The sequence below is a fragment of the Rutidosis leptorrhynchoides genome, chromosome 11 (assembly GCF_046630445.1).
Source record: "Rutidosis leptorrhynchoides isolate AG116_Rl617_1_P2 chromosome 11, CSIRO_AGI_Rlap_v1, whole genome shotgun sequence".
Taxonomy (NCBI): Eukaryota; Viridiplantae; Streptophyta; class Magnoliopsida; order Asterales; family Asteraceae; genus Rutidosis; species Rutidosis leptorrhynchoides.
Genome location: NC_092343.1, coordinates 50,025,193 through 50,043,832, shown reverse-complemented (window position 1 = coordinate 50,043,832; position 18,640 = coordinate 50,025,193). Strand labels below are relative to the sequence as shown.

General features: G+C 31.7%; 1 non-coding gene across 1 annotated transcript; it reads left to right on the top strand.

Annotated features, from left to right (window-relative positions):
• Positions 1-17,219: 17,219 nt before the first annotated feature.
• LOC139878987 (small nucleolar RNA R71) lies at positions 17,220-17,326 on the top strand. The gene has a single exon (XR_011769844.1). It is a non-coding gene; the product is annotated as a small nucleolar RNA R71 (small nucleolar RNA).
• Positions 17,327-18,640: the final 1,314 nt, after the last annotated feature.

The following is an 18,640-nucleotide window of genomic DNA, read 5'->3' as shown; positions in this document are numbered from 1 at the left end:
ATTATATTATACTAACCCATGCTTCAATTCCCAACACTTCTCATCAATTCATTCATAATTTATACTTAGATTTTACAGAAGTTTCCAATATAATGGAATACAGAAAACACGAAGAGGTAGATAATCTCGGACAAGAATATTTATGAAAATATCCTCAGAAATATCGAAGATATTTATGATGATATTTTGGAATTTCTAAGTTCGAAGGTTGATGAAGAAAAATTTTCTGCAAGATTTTAACATGACTTCGGAGCAGGATAATCTCTAAAGATTTCATCAGATCCAGAATTACCTGGATTCTTTGAATATAGGGTCTGGTCCTTGTATTTGTCTTTGGTCTCTTTCATGGTTTGCTCAATCCGTTTTTCAGTACCAAATTTTTCGAGCTTTGCCAACATATTATTCTTTATCTTTATACCTTCGACGGTTAAGGTCGTGTACAGTTTTTGCTGCTGTATTCAACTTGTACAGTTTTTGCTGCTGTATTCAGCTTGTACAGTTTTTGCTGCTGTATTCAGCTTTTTCAGAATTTGGAGTATTGATTTATAGACTGGGTGTTTTTTTTTTTTTTTCAGAGTGGGAGGTTATAATTCTAACAGATAAAGGTTATATGTATACTTATAACTGTTGATGTAGACATGCTGCGAGATTTCAAAATACTGATTGCTAATTCCCAGTAGTTGGTATAGTAATTCTCGTTATAAGATGTAAATGAGTAAATGATAGGGTTACACTGAATATAGTGATTTTTCGAAAAGTTAAAGATCAACGGAGTTATTGGTAAATTTACTGCTAATGTGGTGAGATATAAACGGTTTCCCGGTATCGATGACAAAAGGCAACTTATATATCAAGGTTCTAATAAAGCTTATTCGAACGAAAAGTCGAAATTTATTTGCTGAAGCTGTGACAAAACGGTCTAATTTGAAAAGGAATTTCAAAGTTATTTTCGGTAATAACAATGCCAAAGGATCTGACACAGATACGTGTAGTTGGATCATCCTCTCGATTGAGGTGTTTCCAAGATTCGTGAAAGGTTTGAACGTAGATTGTAATCAGCAAGATACAATTGAGGTTTAAGATGAGATCAAGTGGCAAACTTGAAGAATTGTTTAGTTTCATATGTTATAATCAATATTTTAATTCATTTTAATTGTCCAATGTTGGGAGTCCACAGTTAACAATTCAATAATTCATATATAGTTTAATATATAATATTCAAATTAATTAATACGTATCGTGACCCGTATACATGTCTCAAACTCGATCACAACTCAAAGTATATATATTATTATAGAATCAACCTCAACCCTGTATAGAGAACTCGATCATTACTGCATATAGAGTGTCTATGGTTATTCCAAATAATATATATATATATATATATATATATATATATATATATATATATATATATATATATATATATATATATATATATATATATATATATGCGTCGATATGATATGTCAAAACCTTGTATACGTGTCCCGATATTTAAAGTGCGTAAAATAAATACAGAATTAAATGACGATAAATAAAATGCGTAAAGTAAATAACAGAAATTAAATGACGATAAATAAAATTGTGATAATTAAATTGCGATAAATAAACTGCGATAAATAAAATGTAATCAGTTAGCTAGGAACAGTTAGCTAGGAACAGTTAGCGTGGATTCTTAACAAAATTTTCTTCATAGTTAATTTGTTTGTTTCTAACAGATTTTATTTTGTCCAATGTTTTCTTCATTATGCCACTTGTTGGATTCTGATAGGTTAAAATCCAAATATGAATTTGAATTTGAATGAAAATAGTTATTCTTTGGTGAACGGATACGTATATCGGTGGTTGTAAGTAGGATAGTGAATGACTGTTGAATCAGATTCGCGAAATGTACCATGTAACTGATTAATGTGAAATTTAAATATTCCTCGGGTATTACCTACCCGTTAAAATATTTTCATCATTAACAGTTTGTATGAAAGAATTTTTAATTACAATCTTTATGAAAATATACTTACATATATATTTTCTTCAGATGTAATTATGGATTTAATGAGTCAATATGCTATTAAACTCATTTGATTTATCATTAGGACAATACTATATAATCTTTAAAACATTAGAGATTACATAATCGCCATGTCGAACGAAGATAAATGATGTAGAACGATTCGTAGATTGATGATTATGCTCGAGGTACATAATGAGATGTTGAGGCATAGATTGTTGATGGTAATGGTGCCGTTATTGATGGTACTGTTGGTGTCGGTGATGTTGCTGAAGCTGGTATGTTTTGCACCATATTTTCCAAGGCTATAACTCGGGCGCGAAGCTCGTTGACTTCTTATATTATTCCGGGGTGATTGTCGGTTGGAACGAGTGAATGAATAAGGTTTTGAATTTAGGATAGTATATAATCATGGCGATATATTCGGGTAATGAGGGCGAACATAGTGAATCGGATTGGTTCGCCGGTGAATGCTTCAGGTTCTTCGCCAAGAGTGCAGAAGGGATCGTCTTCTTCTCGTCTCCATCGGTTAAGTCGACTACAAACCCATCAGATGAATTGGGGATGGATGATTGGTTGGTTCATTCTGGTGACACGGCTCTCCGAGTTTAGGTGAATATCCATGTCGGAATAGCTGTCGGAATAACTATCGGAATAGCTATCGAAATCTGAGGGACTCGAACTGGTTGAGGGATTCATCCCGTACGATCAAATGAAGGATTTTCGATAAGAAATAGATTATAGGATGTAGATTAGTACCCTACAATACATAATTTACATATGCATATATAATACTAAAATCCAATAAGTTACGGAGGAATCTACGGAATACGACAGGCAAAGTTTACAATAATAGATACGCTAAGATATGGATTTGTCTATACACTATTCATACAATCAATGCAGTAAGATGTGTCTAGACTAGAAATGATAAGCAGGTAATTTCTTAAGGATGATAAGCAGATGATTTCCGACAAAAATGATAAGCAAAACTTTTGACATGCAGACACGGTCGAAGTCCAGACTCACTAATGCATCCTAACGACTTATCAGTTATACACACTAATGCAGACCTGGTTCGCTAAGACCACCACTCTGATACCAACTGAAAGGACCCGTCCTAATCCATTTGGATGAAGTCTTTAACAATTGGTCCCATTGCGAGATTCTGACCTCTATATGCCATGAACGACTCCATGTAATATGAGCAAATGCACAGCGGAAGATTTCTATCATACCTGAGAATAAACATGCTTTAAAGTGTCAACCAAAAGGTTGGTGAGTTCATAAATTTATTATAAAACAATAAAATTCATCATTTTAATAGACCACAAGATTTAAATCCTGCATGATACAAATGGGCCCGAATCCTATACCCACCTGTAATGTACATGCGATATCTTTTAAATATTGTACACCTTTCTCGTGTACGAAATCATCTTTCATAAATCTTAGTAACCGTACACATATCTCGTGCACAAAAATAAAATACACATAACCTGTGTATAAAATCATTCTCTCGATACATAACATTCACTTATCATTGCATTCATAACTTGGCTTGGTAACCGACCTTAACACATAATGCGCATCAATAATATCCCCAAAAACAGAACATCTTGTCTGTATAATATATAAACTTCGAAGTACTAAACACCACGCCCACTAGCTCTTCCGTCTAGTGAACATTCTGGGTGGGGGTGTTACACCCGGTAGCTACCTTTAGGATTCGCGTGAATTAGGGCCATACCCGATTCTAATTCTTAGGTTACCAAGCAATAATAATCAGGGGAAAAATATTCACAACAATTAGTGGCAATTATCAAGTCCGCATAATTCAATAATAATCCACAGAACTTCTGTCTGCATAATAATTCATTCGAGGAATGTTTTGCTTGTGTCTATCTCGTCAAACATTTATAAACGCATTTCATGTATTCGCAGTTCAAAATATATTTCAAAACCATTTAATAAAGCAGTTGTAAAAACAGCGCATGTATTCTCAGTCCCAAAAATATAAAGAGTAAAAGAGAATCAAATGAACTCACCTAATGTATTTTGTAGTAAAAATACATACGACTATATTGAACAATGCAAGGTTGGCCTCGGATTCACGAACCTATTATTCAAACATGTATATTAATACATGTAATGGGAATCGAACAAATATATATATTATTAGTGATTTTATTTGTTATTTTATATCATGTGTTTTATTAAAAACTTAATTAGATATATTTATCTTTATATAGATAATTAACATTTATTACAAAAGTATTAATATGGTTTGATTTTATATCATAAATATATTTTTATATAGAAATTCCTCATTTGATATATTAATAGTACTAATAATAATAATGATAAAAATAATACTAATTATGATAAAAATTAGGGTAATTCTAATAATAATAATAATAATAATAATGATAATTTTAATATTAATGATAAGGATAGTAATAATAATAATGTTTGTAATGATAATACTAATAACGTTTAATGATAATACTAATAATAATATTATTAATAATAACAATAGTAATGACAATAACCCTAATACTTCTTTTTAATGATAATAATAATAATAATAATAATAATAATAATAATAATAATAATAATAATAATAATAATAATAATAATAATAATAATAATAATAATAATAATAATAATAATAATAATAATAATAATAATAATAATAATAGTAGTAATAGTAATAATAATAATAATAATAATAATAATAATAATAATAGTAATAGTAATAGTAATAATAATAATAATAATAATAATAATAATAGTAATAGTAATAATAATAATAATAATAATAATAATAATAATAATAATAATAATAATAATAATAATAATAACTACCTTACTAGAAAAAGTTCCAAAAAGAATAACTGCCCATGCCCGAACCCTCGACTTCTCGCTCCCCAACACCCCTCTTAACCATGCCTCTATCTATTGTTTTTCTGTTTTGATACACAGTGGCATATATATATCCCGAAATTATTTTGTTCCTATTTTCCTTCTTCTTCAATTTTTGACTGAATTGATCCAAAATCATTTCAAAAACTAAACATCACCTAATTATCATTCTAAAACTCATGATCATCGTCTTTGTATCCATCTCATCATCATCATCTTGTTTTGTCATGACCATCATCATAAAAATCTTTATTTTCGTACGTTCATCATCATTAACAAGTGGGTGTCGTGATTGTTGGAATCTAACCCGGGAATGAGCAGCTAAACGAGGTTCGAACAATAGGAGGTTTTTAGCGATTAGGTGGTATGAATCAGGTGGTTTTCTTATGGCCCATCATCCCGTTATTTTGGAACCCATTTACAGTCCACTTAAACAACAACCTGATTAAATTATGGAGCCCAATTTATTAACCACAAAAGTCGAATAGCAGTCCCAGGAGCCACAATTCGATCATTCAGGAGAAGAATAAAATAAAGTCTTCATAGTAATAGCATCTTTATTATATTTGTTCCTTTCCTAATTGTCGGCCAGAATAACCTCAACCACTTGCTGTAACATTATGAATTCCACTTTCAATAAAGTGTCCCCATTTAAATATTTTGCACCAACTTGTTTATGAAATTGCAAGGCAAAGGATCCCAACTTGTATAAAAAAAAATAATATGGCCAAATAGAAAATTAAAGTTATTTTGTTTTGCAACTTAATCGAATGAACACAAAACGACTCATCATCTTTATCATTTAATGGCGCAGCTCATCATTATCATTGAAACAGAAAACAGAAGAAAATATGGCGAAGATAATGGTGGTGGTCAATTTGTGGTGATCGTGGGTTTGTATAACCGGAACATAAAATAGAAGAAGTAGCAGTTGCAAAGTAGTGATCGTAGTTTACGGTTGTGGGTGTTGGAGCTCGTCGAAACAGCATAGTAGTAACAGTTAACGGACGATGGTGGGTGGTAAGATGGTTATGGAACCGGTTGTTTGTGGTGTTAATTGTCGAACAGAAATAGCATAGTTTAACAGTAGGAGGTGGCTAATTATGACCGTGGGTTTGTTAATGAAGAGAGTGACGGTTGGTATTGTGGGTGGCCGTTGATGGTGGACTCTCCGGTGGTGGTGATCACGAAGTGAAGAAGAAATAGAACACAAGAAAACGAGTAGCAATTGCGTCAAAATAGAAAACGGGAGTGATGGTTTTGGTGACTGTTATGATTTAAAAATGGTGGGTTGATTGACGAAGAAGAAGAAAGAGGAGGGGATGACTAGTAGCCTTGTATGTCGACGGTGGCTATAAGGGTTGAAGGTGGTGATTCGTTAGTTGATGGAAAGTTGTGAAGAGTTGGTTGCTGATGATCAAAGAAAGAGGTTGGTTGTGTTTTGTGATGATGAATGTTTAAGTATGTATATATATACATACAATGATATATATATTGATATATATATAAAATAATAGTTATAATTAATATTAAATAACAATATTAAGGTCACATGAATTGAATTGGGAACACTATTTAAACAGCTCATTATCCACTTTCTTGATAATTTCCACCGACGGTTTTAACACGCAGATTATATCGTACTCCGTTGATAATTAGTGGCGAATAAAAGTCATCTGAAAAAATCCCAAATTTTTAAATTAACTATATTTATTTATTTTGGTCATTATAGTATAAAATTCGATCCTTAATTTGTTAAATAAAAATTACATCAACTGTCCCTCTCCTTTTTGGGTAAAATATAAAAAGTGTTAAAATTTAATAACTAGGTCCTAAATACATTTTTAGTAAATCTAAAATTTATAGATCTCATTTTCGAATCACCTTTTATTTTAAAATCATATATAAGTTTGTTAAAATAACCATTAATAAACGAGTGTTATTATTGTTTCCTAAATGAATTTAAAACAAATTTATTTTCGAATTACATTATATTTACATAAATATCTATTAACTAACAATTTAATTATTAATTCAAAACATCAAATCATATAATACTTTATTTAATACTTCAAATTATTATTTATGCACTTATATATATATATATATATATATATATATATATATATATATATATACATATATATATATATATATACATATTTATTTTCAGATAATTGTTCGTGAATCGTCGGGAATGGTCGAAGTCAAATGGTAATTGAATATATGACATAGTTCCAAAATTTTTGAGACTCAATATTACAGACTTTGCTTTTCGTGTCGGAATCATATAAAGATTAAGTTTAAATTTGGTCGAAAATTTCTGGGTCGTCACAACCTACAACTAGTTGTCCACAGTTAGATGTACAGAAATAAAGCAATATATATTATCTCGAATCAATCCATGACCTCGTGTATACAAGCCTCAGGCTAGATCACAACTCAAAGTATATATAATATTTTGGAATCAACCTCAACCCTGTATAGCTAACTCCAACATTACTGCATATAGAGTGTCTATGGTTGTTCCGAAATATATATATAGATGGGTCGATATGATATGTCAAAACATTGTATTCATGTCTATGGTATCCCAAGATTACATAATATATTAGAATACATGTATAATACAATATGAGTTAGGTAGGATATGATTAATATAGATTTGTTACCAATTTTCACGTAGCTACAACAAGAAAAATTATCCAATCTTGTTTTACCCATAACTTCTTCGTTTTAAATCCGATTTGAGTGATTCAAGTTGCTATGGTTTCATATTGAACTTAAGTTTATGAATATAAATAGAAAAAGTATAAGTTTATAGTCGGAAATATAGGTTACAAGTCGTTTTTGTAAAGGTAGTCATTTCAGTCGAAAGAACGACGTCTAGATGACCATTTTGGAAAACATACTTTCACTTTGAGTTTAACCATAATTTTTGGATATAGTTTCATGTTCATAAGAAAAATCATTTTCCCAGAAGAACAACCTTTAAATCAAAGTTTATCATAGTTTTTAATTAACTAACCCAAAACAGCCCGCGGTGTTACTACGACGGCGTATATCCGGTTTTACGGTGTTTTTCGTGTTTTCAGGTTTTAAATCATTAAGTTAGCATATCATATAGATATAGAACATGTGTCTAGTTGATTTTAAGAGTCAATTTAGAAGGATTAACTTTTGTTTGCGAACAAGTTTAGAATTAACTAAACTATGTTCTAGTGATTACAAGTTTAAACCTTCGAATAAGGTAGTTTTATATAAATGAATTGAATGATATTATGAACATAATTACTACCTCAGGTTTTATGGATAAACCTACTGGAAATGAGAAAAATAGATCTAGCTTCAAAGGATCCTTGGATGACTTGAAAGTTCTTGAAGCAAAATCATGACACGAAAACAAGTTCAAGTAAGATTTTCACTCGAAATAAGATTGTTAAAGTTATAGAAATTGAATCAAAGTTTGAATATGAGTATTACTTTGTATTATAAAGATATCTTACTGTAAATAAGAAAGATTTCTTGAGGTTGGATGATCACTCAAAGTGGATTTGCAAGATTGGAAGTAAGTTAGCAAACTTGGAAGTGTTGTTGGTGTGTTCTTGAGTAGTTGTTTTATAACTTGGTTTATGTATGGATTTATGAACTAGATTGAGCTAGATTTTGTTGAAGATGATGAAGAACACTTAGAACAAAGGAAGAACACTTGAGAGAGAGTAATTTGATTCAAGAAAATTGCAAAGTGAATGTGTTGTTGGTACCTCTCATTCACGTGAAATGCTAGTCTCCATTTAGGCTCCATTAGTTTGTAATTTTGTGAGATATTTCATGCTAGATGTTAAATGATGGTTCCCACATGGTTAGTTGACTCACATGGGCTGCTAAGATCTGATCATTGGAGTGTATATACCAATAGTAAAGACATTTAGAAGCTGGGTATTGTACGAGTACGAATACAAGTGCATACGAGTAGAATTGTTGATGAAAATGAATGAGGATGTAATTGTAAGTATTTTTGTTAAGTAGAAGTACTTTGATAAGTGTCTTGAAGTCTTTTAAAAGTGTATGAATACATATTAAAACACTACATGTATATACATTTTAACTGAGTCGTTAAGTCATCGTTAATCGTTACATGTAAGTGTTGTTTTGAAACCTTTAGGTTAACGATCTTGTTAAATGTTGTTAACCCATTGTTTATTATATCAAATGAGATGTTAAGTTATTATATTATCATGATAATATGATGTATTAATATATCTTAATATGATATATATACAGTTAAATATTGTTACAACGATAATCGTTACATATATATCTCGTTTAGAAATCATTAAGTTAGTAGTCTTGTTTTTACATAAGTAGTTCATTGTTAATACACTTAATAACATGTTTACTTATCATTTATCATGATTAAACATAGTGTATCAATATCTTATTATGATTTATATGTATTTAGTAAGACGTTGTTATAACGATAATCGTTATATATACCGTTTTCGAGTTTCTTAATTCAATAGTCTCATTTTTATGTATATAACTCATTGTTAAAATACCTAATGAGATACTTACTTATCATAATATCATGTTAACTATATATATAACCATATATATGTCATCATATAGTTTTTACAAGTTTTAACGTTCGTGAATCACCGGTCAACTTTGGTGGTCAATTGTCTATATGAAACCTATTTCAATTAATCACGTCTTAACAAGTTTGATTGCTTAACATGTTGGAAACACTTAATCATGTAATTATCAAATTCAATTAATATATATAAACATGGAAAAGTTCAGATCACTACAGCTACCCGATCATTTATTTCAACACTACATAATAATTCCACACACCATTGTCTATATACAGGCCAACGTATATTGAATAATCGTTCCCAATCATTAAAAGTAGAATTACCATACCTTTGTGTAAGTAATTCTCTTATTGGCTCGGCCTATCCCACTATTTCTAACGGTTCCCAATCTATTATCCTGGGTACTTCAACATTATTTGACTGAAGGGTGTGTAAGTTCCTCTGATATTTTGGATAATCTATCTAATATCTGTCAAATCTTAAATTAGGGTGTAAATCTGTCAATTGTATATTTGAATATGAAATGAATTGATACGGTAGATTTTTGTCTGTATTGGTCATTAATCTCCTATTCGTCTGCATTCTCAGGAGGAGCATTGTGAGCCTGGGATGCGGATGAAGATTCATCTCTTTCAGTCTGCAAAACACATTAAACACAATTTTTGTGCATCTAAATATGCATTAGTGTTAGCAAAATCATAACTTAAAATAACCATAATGTCATGTTTTAACAATAATAACTTATACACATTTTCATAATATTCACAATTCTACACTTTTACAAATAAACATATATGAAAATGTATACAATGTTCCTTAGCATTCATCTTCTAAAACATGTCAAAAATAATTATTATAGCAATTAAACAAGTTTCAAATGGCATCCATATCAATTAAATCAAGTTCATGCATTTTTGACTCAAAAAGTCAACAATCTTGCTCAAAAATCATGTTTATGATCAAGGTTTTGATCATTTAGCAACCTAAACATGTTACACTACTTAATTAAGCATGAAATAACAACTAAATTCGGCCATAACCCGTTTATATCAAAAAGCCCCAATTTTATTCAAGAACACAAACCCTAGATTACTCAAAATTTGAAGTTTAAGGCTTCTAATCATGTTAAATAGCATCAATCTTGGTTATACAAGAATAATATACAAACAATTTAAGCACAATTAAACTAGAAGTCATCAAAATCAAATTAGGCATAATTTTGCTCAAAAACAGTAAAAATCCGGATTAAAGAGTGTTTAGATGTAGAAATTACCGATCTCCTTGAAAAACTTCTTGGTAGGATTCTTCTCAACATGATTTTAGCAAAAAATTTGATGATTAACGATGAAAAATTGTGATTTTGAGAGGATTTTTGGGTGTTTTTTCGCAGAAAATTGGGATAGGTGTGTTTGGGACTGGTCTGTCGACCAGTTTATCTGGTCTGAAATTTTGTAGCTCCGCGAGTATGGATGTGGGGACCCCAAAAAGCTCCGCGAGTGCGGTATTTTTTTTAAATATTAAAATAATTAATTAATTAATTTTTAAAAATTTGTTTCCTTAGATTGAGGGCGTTTCAGTATGTTTACCTAGTTCGTCCCTCGACAAAATTTTAAAATTTGTCATTTTAAAGCGATTGTTTTAAAAGCAAAGATTTTTGGGTTTTTTCAATGTTTTTGGCATACTTTAAATCAATAAGATTAAAAATAATGATAATAAAATTTCTTGTCCCGCCCTCGGGTAAAGTAATTTCGGTTGAACGACCTAGTCTTCAACTCGCGATGAATTTTAGAAATCAATTTTTTAACTTAATGAAATAAAGTAAATTTTGTTTTTAAATTCACACCAAACTTAAATTTAAAATGTATAAAATTTTATATAAATATTATTAATTTTTCAAACTTACATTTAAAATAATATAGTTATATATTGGTTTTTAAAAATTTATAATAATATTAAATTAGTATTTATTAATTTTAAAAACAAGGTAAAAATCAAATTAAAATCTTTTTGGTCTTTTATCCCACTTTAATCAATCAAATACTACCAAAAATATACGTCCCTCTTTTGGGTAAAGTAATTTCAGCTAAATTACCTAGTTTTACTCCTGACGATTATTTGAAATATTTTGGATTGATTGATTAAAGATATTTATACCTTATGAATAAACGGTAAATTTCGCAGTGATGCATTAAATTTTTGTATGATATCAATAATTTCGGTTTCGCATACCTAATTTTATTGAATATCAATTTAATACTTTATAGCGAACGATTCAGCGTTTATTATCAAAAGGTTAAAAGCAATAAATAAAAACTGTACATACTTACCTGTGAGATAGAATTCTCAGAGACCTGCTTTAGTTGACTCATAGGAAAGTGGTTCGATTTGGTTTTCCATAGCTACATAAGTGTAACCTCAAATTTTTAATAACTTTTCTTCTAAACATATGAACGGTCCTTCTCTACATAGAGTAACGAACTCGGTATTAGAATGTGTTTGATTGTTTGAACATTTTCCTTCGTGTGACCATTTTCCGCATTTATGACATCTTTCGAGGTGTCGCGCTCTTCTTTTTTTTTGCGGATTTTGATTTTCCTTTACCAAAATGTGTCTTATGATGATCTTTCCTGAGTTCTTTCCTCACTTCGTCCATTTTGCCTCTTATGAATGATAACAGTTCACTCGAGAAGGTGTTATTATTACGTTTAGTAATCATAGCGTGTAGTAGTAGACCATGGGTCAGATCAAAGGAATTCTTCATCTCGTAAAACCTAAAAGAAATAAAAATTCAGAATGGAGGGAGAAGACTAGTTCTTTAGGGTCTGCTAGGGAAAGACCATTCGGATTCCATTTTCGAAAAATACACGAAAATGGAACATCTAATTCTAACAGAAATACAGGATCTTAAAACATTCGAATCTTCCCACACTTAGTTAGTTGTGGTGTCGAAATTGTTATTAACTTCATCTTCAACTTCCATTGGATTATCTATGTAATGTTTAACTCTGTGACCATTAACTTTAAATTCAATCCCATTTGAATTTATTAACTCTACTGTTCCGTATGGGAAAACTCTTTTAACTATGAATGGTCCAGACCATCTTGATTTCAATTTTCCAGGAAATAGCTTAAATCGTGAATTGAAAAGAAGAACTCTATCTCCTTCCTTAAATTCTTTTGAACTTTTGATTCTTTTATCATGCCATTTCTTCGTTCTTTCCTTATAGATTAATAAATTTTCATATGCATCATGTCTTAATTCTTCTAATTCGTTTAGTTGACTTAACCGTAGACGTCCAGCTTCATGCAAATCAAGATTACATGTTTTCAAATCCCAAAATATTTTATGCTCAATTTCTACTGGAAGGTGACATGCTTTTCCGTAAACAAGTTTAAAAGGTGTGGTTCCAATTGGAGTTTTGTAGGCTGTTCTAAAAGCCCAGAGTGCATCCTCCAATTTCATAGACCATTCTTTCGGATTTTATCCTACAGTTTTTTCTAGAATACGTTTTAAAGCTCGGTTGGTATTTTCAACTTGTCCACTTGTTAGTGGATGATAAACGGTTGAGATTTTATGAGTTACTCCATATCTTTTGAGAACTTTCTCAAGTTGATTATTACAAAAATGAGTACCCCGATCACTTATTAAAGCTTTCGGTGTTCCGAACCTAGCAAAAAGACATTTTAGGAAGTTGACTACAACTCGTGCATCGTTAGTTGGGAGAGCTTGTGCTTCTGCCCATTTAGATACATAATCAATGGCAACGAGAATGTAGAGATTATTATGAGATTTTGGAAATGGACCCATAAAGTTAATACCCCAAACGTCAAATACTTCACATACTTGAATGACATTTTGTGGCATTTCATCACGTTGACTTATTTTTTCGGCCCTTTGACATGCATTACAGGATTTACAAAGAAGGTATGCGTCTTTGAAAATTGTAGGCCAATAGAATCCATCATCGTAGACTTTCCTTGCTGTAAGTTGAGGCCCATAATGCCCTCCTGTTGGTCCTGTGTGACAATGGTTTAAGATTTGACTAGCTTCATCTCCGAATACACATCGGCGTATTAGTCCATCTGGACAATTTTTGAACAAATGCGGATCTTCCCAGAAATAGTGTTTTATATCACTAAAGAATTTCTTTCGTTTTTGGTACGACAACCCTTTTTCAAGGAATCCATATACTACGTAGTTTGCATAGTCTTCAAACCATGAAATTTCATTATAATCGATTTTCAATAGATATTCATCAGGAAAGTTGTCTTGTATGGCCGATTCAATTAGAACTTCTAGTTAAGGATTTTCAAGACGAGAAAGATGATCAGCTGCGAGATTTTCTACTCCCTTTTTGTCTCAAATTTCAATATCGAACTCTTGTAAGAGTAAGATATAACAGATTAATCTTGCTTTGGCATCTTGTTTTGAAAATAGGTATCTAAGAGCAGAATGGTCGGTATAGACCACCGTTTTAGCTAGAATGAGATATGAACGAAATTTGTCAAAAGCAAAGACAATGGCAAGGAGTTCTTTTTCAGTAGTTATGTAATTCGTTTGTGCTCCTTGTAACGTCTTATTAGTGTAATAGATAGGTTGAAATCGTTTTTCAATCCTTTGTCCTAAAACGGCTCCCATTGCAAAATCACTTGCATCGTACATGAGTTCAAATAGTAGATTCCAATTTGGAGTTATCATGATCGGCGCATTAGTGAGTTTTTCTTTAAGAATATTAAAAGATTTGATGCATTCATCTGAAAAGATGAATGGAGCATCTTTTTCAAGGAGTCTATTCATAGGAGTGGCAATTTTAGAAAAATCTTTTATGAAACGTCGATAAAAATCGGCATGCCCTAGAAAACTCCTAACTCCTCTAACATTGGTGGGATGTGGAAGTTTAGCAATTACATCTACTTTAGCTCTATCCACTTCAATTCCTTCCTTTGAAATTTTATGACCAAGAACGATGCCTTCTCTAACCATGAAATGGCATTTCTCCCAATTAAGTACTAAATTTGATTGCTCGCATCTAATAAGCATTCGTTCAAGATTAACTAGACATGTTTCAAAAGTATCACCGAAGACTGAAAAGTCATCCAGGAAAACTTCATTGCATTCTTCTATCATGTCGTGAAAAATCCCCATCATGCACCTTTGAAAGGTTGCAGGGGCGTTGCAAAGTCCAAATGGCATGCGTTTGTAAGCAAAAGTACCATAAGGGCACGTGAAGGTGATTTTATCTTGATCCTCGGGTACGATTGGAATTTGAAAGTATCCGGAGAAACCGTCAAGAAAACAACAGTAACTATTCCCAGCTAACCTTTCCAACATTTGATCAATGAAAGGTAAGGAAAAGTGATCTTTTTTGGTGGCGTCATTTAGTTTTCTATAATCAATACAAACACGTTATCCCGTTACAGTCCTAGTAGGAATAAGCTCATCTTTTTCATTTGTGATGACAGTCATGCCACCCTTTTTAGGTGCACATTGAACTGGGCTTACCCATGGACTATCAGATATTGGATAAATTAAACCTGCATCGAGCAGTTTAATAATTTCTTTCTTAACAACATCTTGCATATTAGGATTTAGTCTTCGTTGGCGTTGCACATATGTTTTATGACCTTCTTCCATAAGGATTTTGTGTGCGCAATAAGAAGGACTTATGCCTTTAATGTCATGAATTTTTCATGTAATAGCTGGTTTATGAGGTTTTAGCACATAAATGAGTCGAGATTTTTCATTTTCAGTAAGAGATGATGATATTATTATAGATAATTCAGATTCACCATGTAAATAAGCGTATTTCAAATGGTTTGGAAGTGGCTTTAACTCTAATATCGATGGTTCTTCTATCGATGATTTGTATCGATATCTGTCTTTCTCTTTTAACATTTGAAGTTCTTCTGTTGTTGGTTCGTAATCATTAGCCATGAGTGTAGCTAACATTTCAGCTTCATCAATTGGTTCAGTTCCTTCTCCTAAAGAGTATTCTCCTGTTCCTTGTAATTCTGGAAATTCTTCTAACAATTCTGCATGTGAATCTATAGTTTGAATGTAATAACATGTATCATCATCAATAGAAAAGGTAACACTTTCATCCTCTATACTTAGGGCAAGTTTCTTACCAAACACGTCTATTATTGCTTTAGCCGTGTTTAAGAATGGTCTTCCTAATATGAGAGGAACTCGAGAATCTTCTTCCATGTCCAGAATAACAAAGTCTACTGGAAATACTAAAGTACCAACTTTAACTAGCATGTTTTCCATTATCCCTCTAGGGTATTTTACTGATCGATTGGCTAGTTGTATGCTTATTCGTATTGGTTTCAATTCTCTAAGGTCTAGTTTAGCGTATAGTGAATACGGCATTAAATTTATACTACCACCTAAGTCTGTCAATGCTTCTATTGAACTAAGACTACCCAGAAAATATGGAATTGTAAAACTTCCTGGATCTGATAATTTTCTGGTAGTTTATTTAACAGCACTGCAGAACAATTAGCATTCATTGTAACAGCCGAGAGTTCTTCCATTTTCTTTCTATTTGTGATTACATCTTTCAGGAATTTAGCATATCTTGGCATTCCTGAAATCACATTAATGAAAGGAAGATTGACATTTATTTGTTTAAACATATCCAAAAATTTGGATTGCTCGGCTTCAAGTCTTTCTTTTCTCATTTTACTCGGGTAAGGAAGCGGTGGTTGGTATGGTTTAACATAAGGTTTAGCCTTTATCTTCATTAACCTTTTCAACTACCGGTTCTGTTTTCTTATCTTGCTCAGGCTATGGTGCCTGTGTAGTGGGAATGGAGTCATCAGAAATTACAGGTATTTCAGGTGGTTTAAGTGTAATACCACTTCTCGTGGTAATGGCTTTAGCTGTTTCATTCCGGGGGTTAGCATTTTTATCGCTAGGTAGACTCCCCGATTTTCTTTCACCTATCAACCTTTCTAGGTTGCTCACTTCTTGTTCCAGATTTTGGATAGAAGCTTGTTGATTTCTAAATGCTTGAGCATTTTGTTCATTGGTTTGTTTCTGAGATATGAAAAACTGCGTTTGAGATTCTACTAACTTCGACATCATATCTTCTAAATTTGTCTTTTTATCATCGATTTGTGGTGGTTTAATTGGAAAAATAGGTCTTTGTTGATTGTAAGTATTGTTGGATACTTATTGATTGCTAGGACCTTGTTGGTTGTTGTATGGAACATTTCGGTTATAATTCTGATTTTGATTGTAGTTTGGTCTTGACGGTTGATAATTACTTTGATAATTATTTTCAGGCCTTTGATTTATGTATGAAACATTCTCTCTTTGTTCCATTGTTTGTTCAATATTGAGACAATCTTTTGTCAAATGTGGTCCTCCACACTGCTCACAACTAATTCGTATTGCGTGAATATCTTTAGTCATCTTTTCCATTCTTCTTTCGAAAGCATCTATCTTTGCAGAAATGGAATTAAAGTCATGGCTAGAATCGACTCTAGCCGCTTTAGATGATCTAACGATGTCTTTTTCTTGATGCTACTCATGTGAGTGGGAAGCAGTGTTATCAATAATTTTGTAAGCTTCAGTTGCGGTTTTCTTCATAATGGAACCACCAGCTGCTATATCGATGTCTTTTCGTGTAGTAATATCGCATCCTTGGTAGAATATTTATACTATTTGATAAGTGTCTAAACCATGTTGAGGACATCCTCTCAACAACTTTCCAAATCTTGTCCACGCTTCATATAGAGTTTCATTTGGTTTTTGCGTAAACGTAAAAATTTCTCCTTGAAGTCTTACAGCTTTAGATACCGAAAAGAATTGTTTAAGAAATTTTTCAACTAAGACATCCCATGTATCAATCGCCCCTTCAGGTAACGATTCTAACCAATCTTTGGCTTCTCCCTTTAAAGTCTAGGGAAATAACATGAGATAGATCTGTTCATCCTCAACTTCTCTTATCTTAAATAGAGTACAGATCCTATTAAAAGTTCGAAGATGTTCTTTGGATCTTCCTTCGGCGCACCACTAAATTGGCATTGATTAGTTACCATGTGTAGGATTTGTCCTTTGATTTCATAATCTGGCGCATTAATGTCTGGTTGAGTAATTGGGTAACCTTGGCCAGTGCGTTTAGCCCTCATTCGGTCTTCCATACTTAGAGGTTCCGGATTTTCCATGATTGAATTTGTTGAATCTAAATCACTAGAGGATTCTGATTTAATGATTTCTTCCTCGACAATCTCTGTATAAGTGATTTGTGGTTCAGGATCTCTGAATTGTCCCTGAATATCCTCCGGATTCTCAATTGTGAGGTCGGGTTCAAAAAATGGATTATCGGAAATTTAAATTGGAGTACTTGGTCGACTAGATGACGATTCTAAAAAAAATCAACGGTAACAATGTTGTCTAGATGTCTTGATCGAGTTACAGGTGGTGAACGTATGAAGAGGTGGTGAACGTTTTGCTCGGTGCATTCAGTGAATATCCTATTAGTTATAAAAATAAAAAAATAAAAATTATATAAGTTATCAAATTAATAAACTTTTTTGATTTTGCCCACGTTTCGAATAGCCAATAGATGCAACAGGTAGCCAGGACCCTTTAAATCGGAAGCCCACAACTTGCTACTAACAAATCCAACTATTACTACGAACCAGAAAATTTTGGATATCTATCAATTTAACCGCTTAAAATAATTTTTCGTCGAAATTTAAAGAAGATAAAATCTATGTCCTAAAAACTAGAGCGTCGAAATAAAAAAGAAAAGCGCATCGGAAAATAAGAGATCAAAAAATAAGCGTCGAAAAATAAAATTCGAAAAATAATAATAATAAAATGCAGCGTCGAAACTTAAAAGCCTAAAAACTAAGAATTAAAACTTACGTCTAAAGGTATTAAAGCTTAAAGGAATTTTATATCCAAAACGACAATAACTTAAAAGGCACTAAAATTTTAAAACAGCGTCGCAAAATTCTAAAGCACTTAAATCTTAGTCTATAGAAAAAGCACTTAAGGGATTTTACGGCAAAGCCTAAAAATCTAGAAATATAAAATACTACGACAAAAACTAAGTTTAAAACTAGTTACGAACGATAAAAAAATACAAAT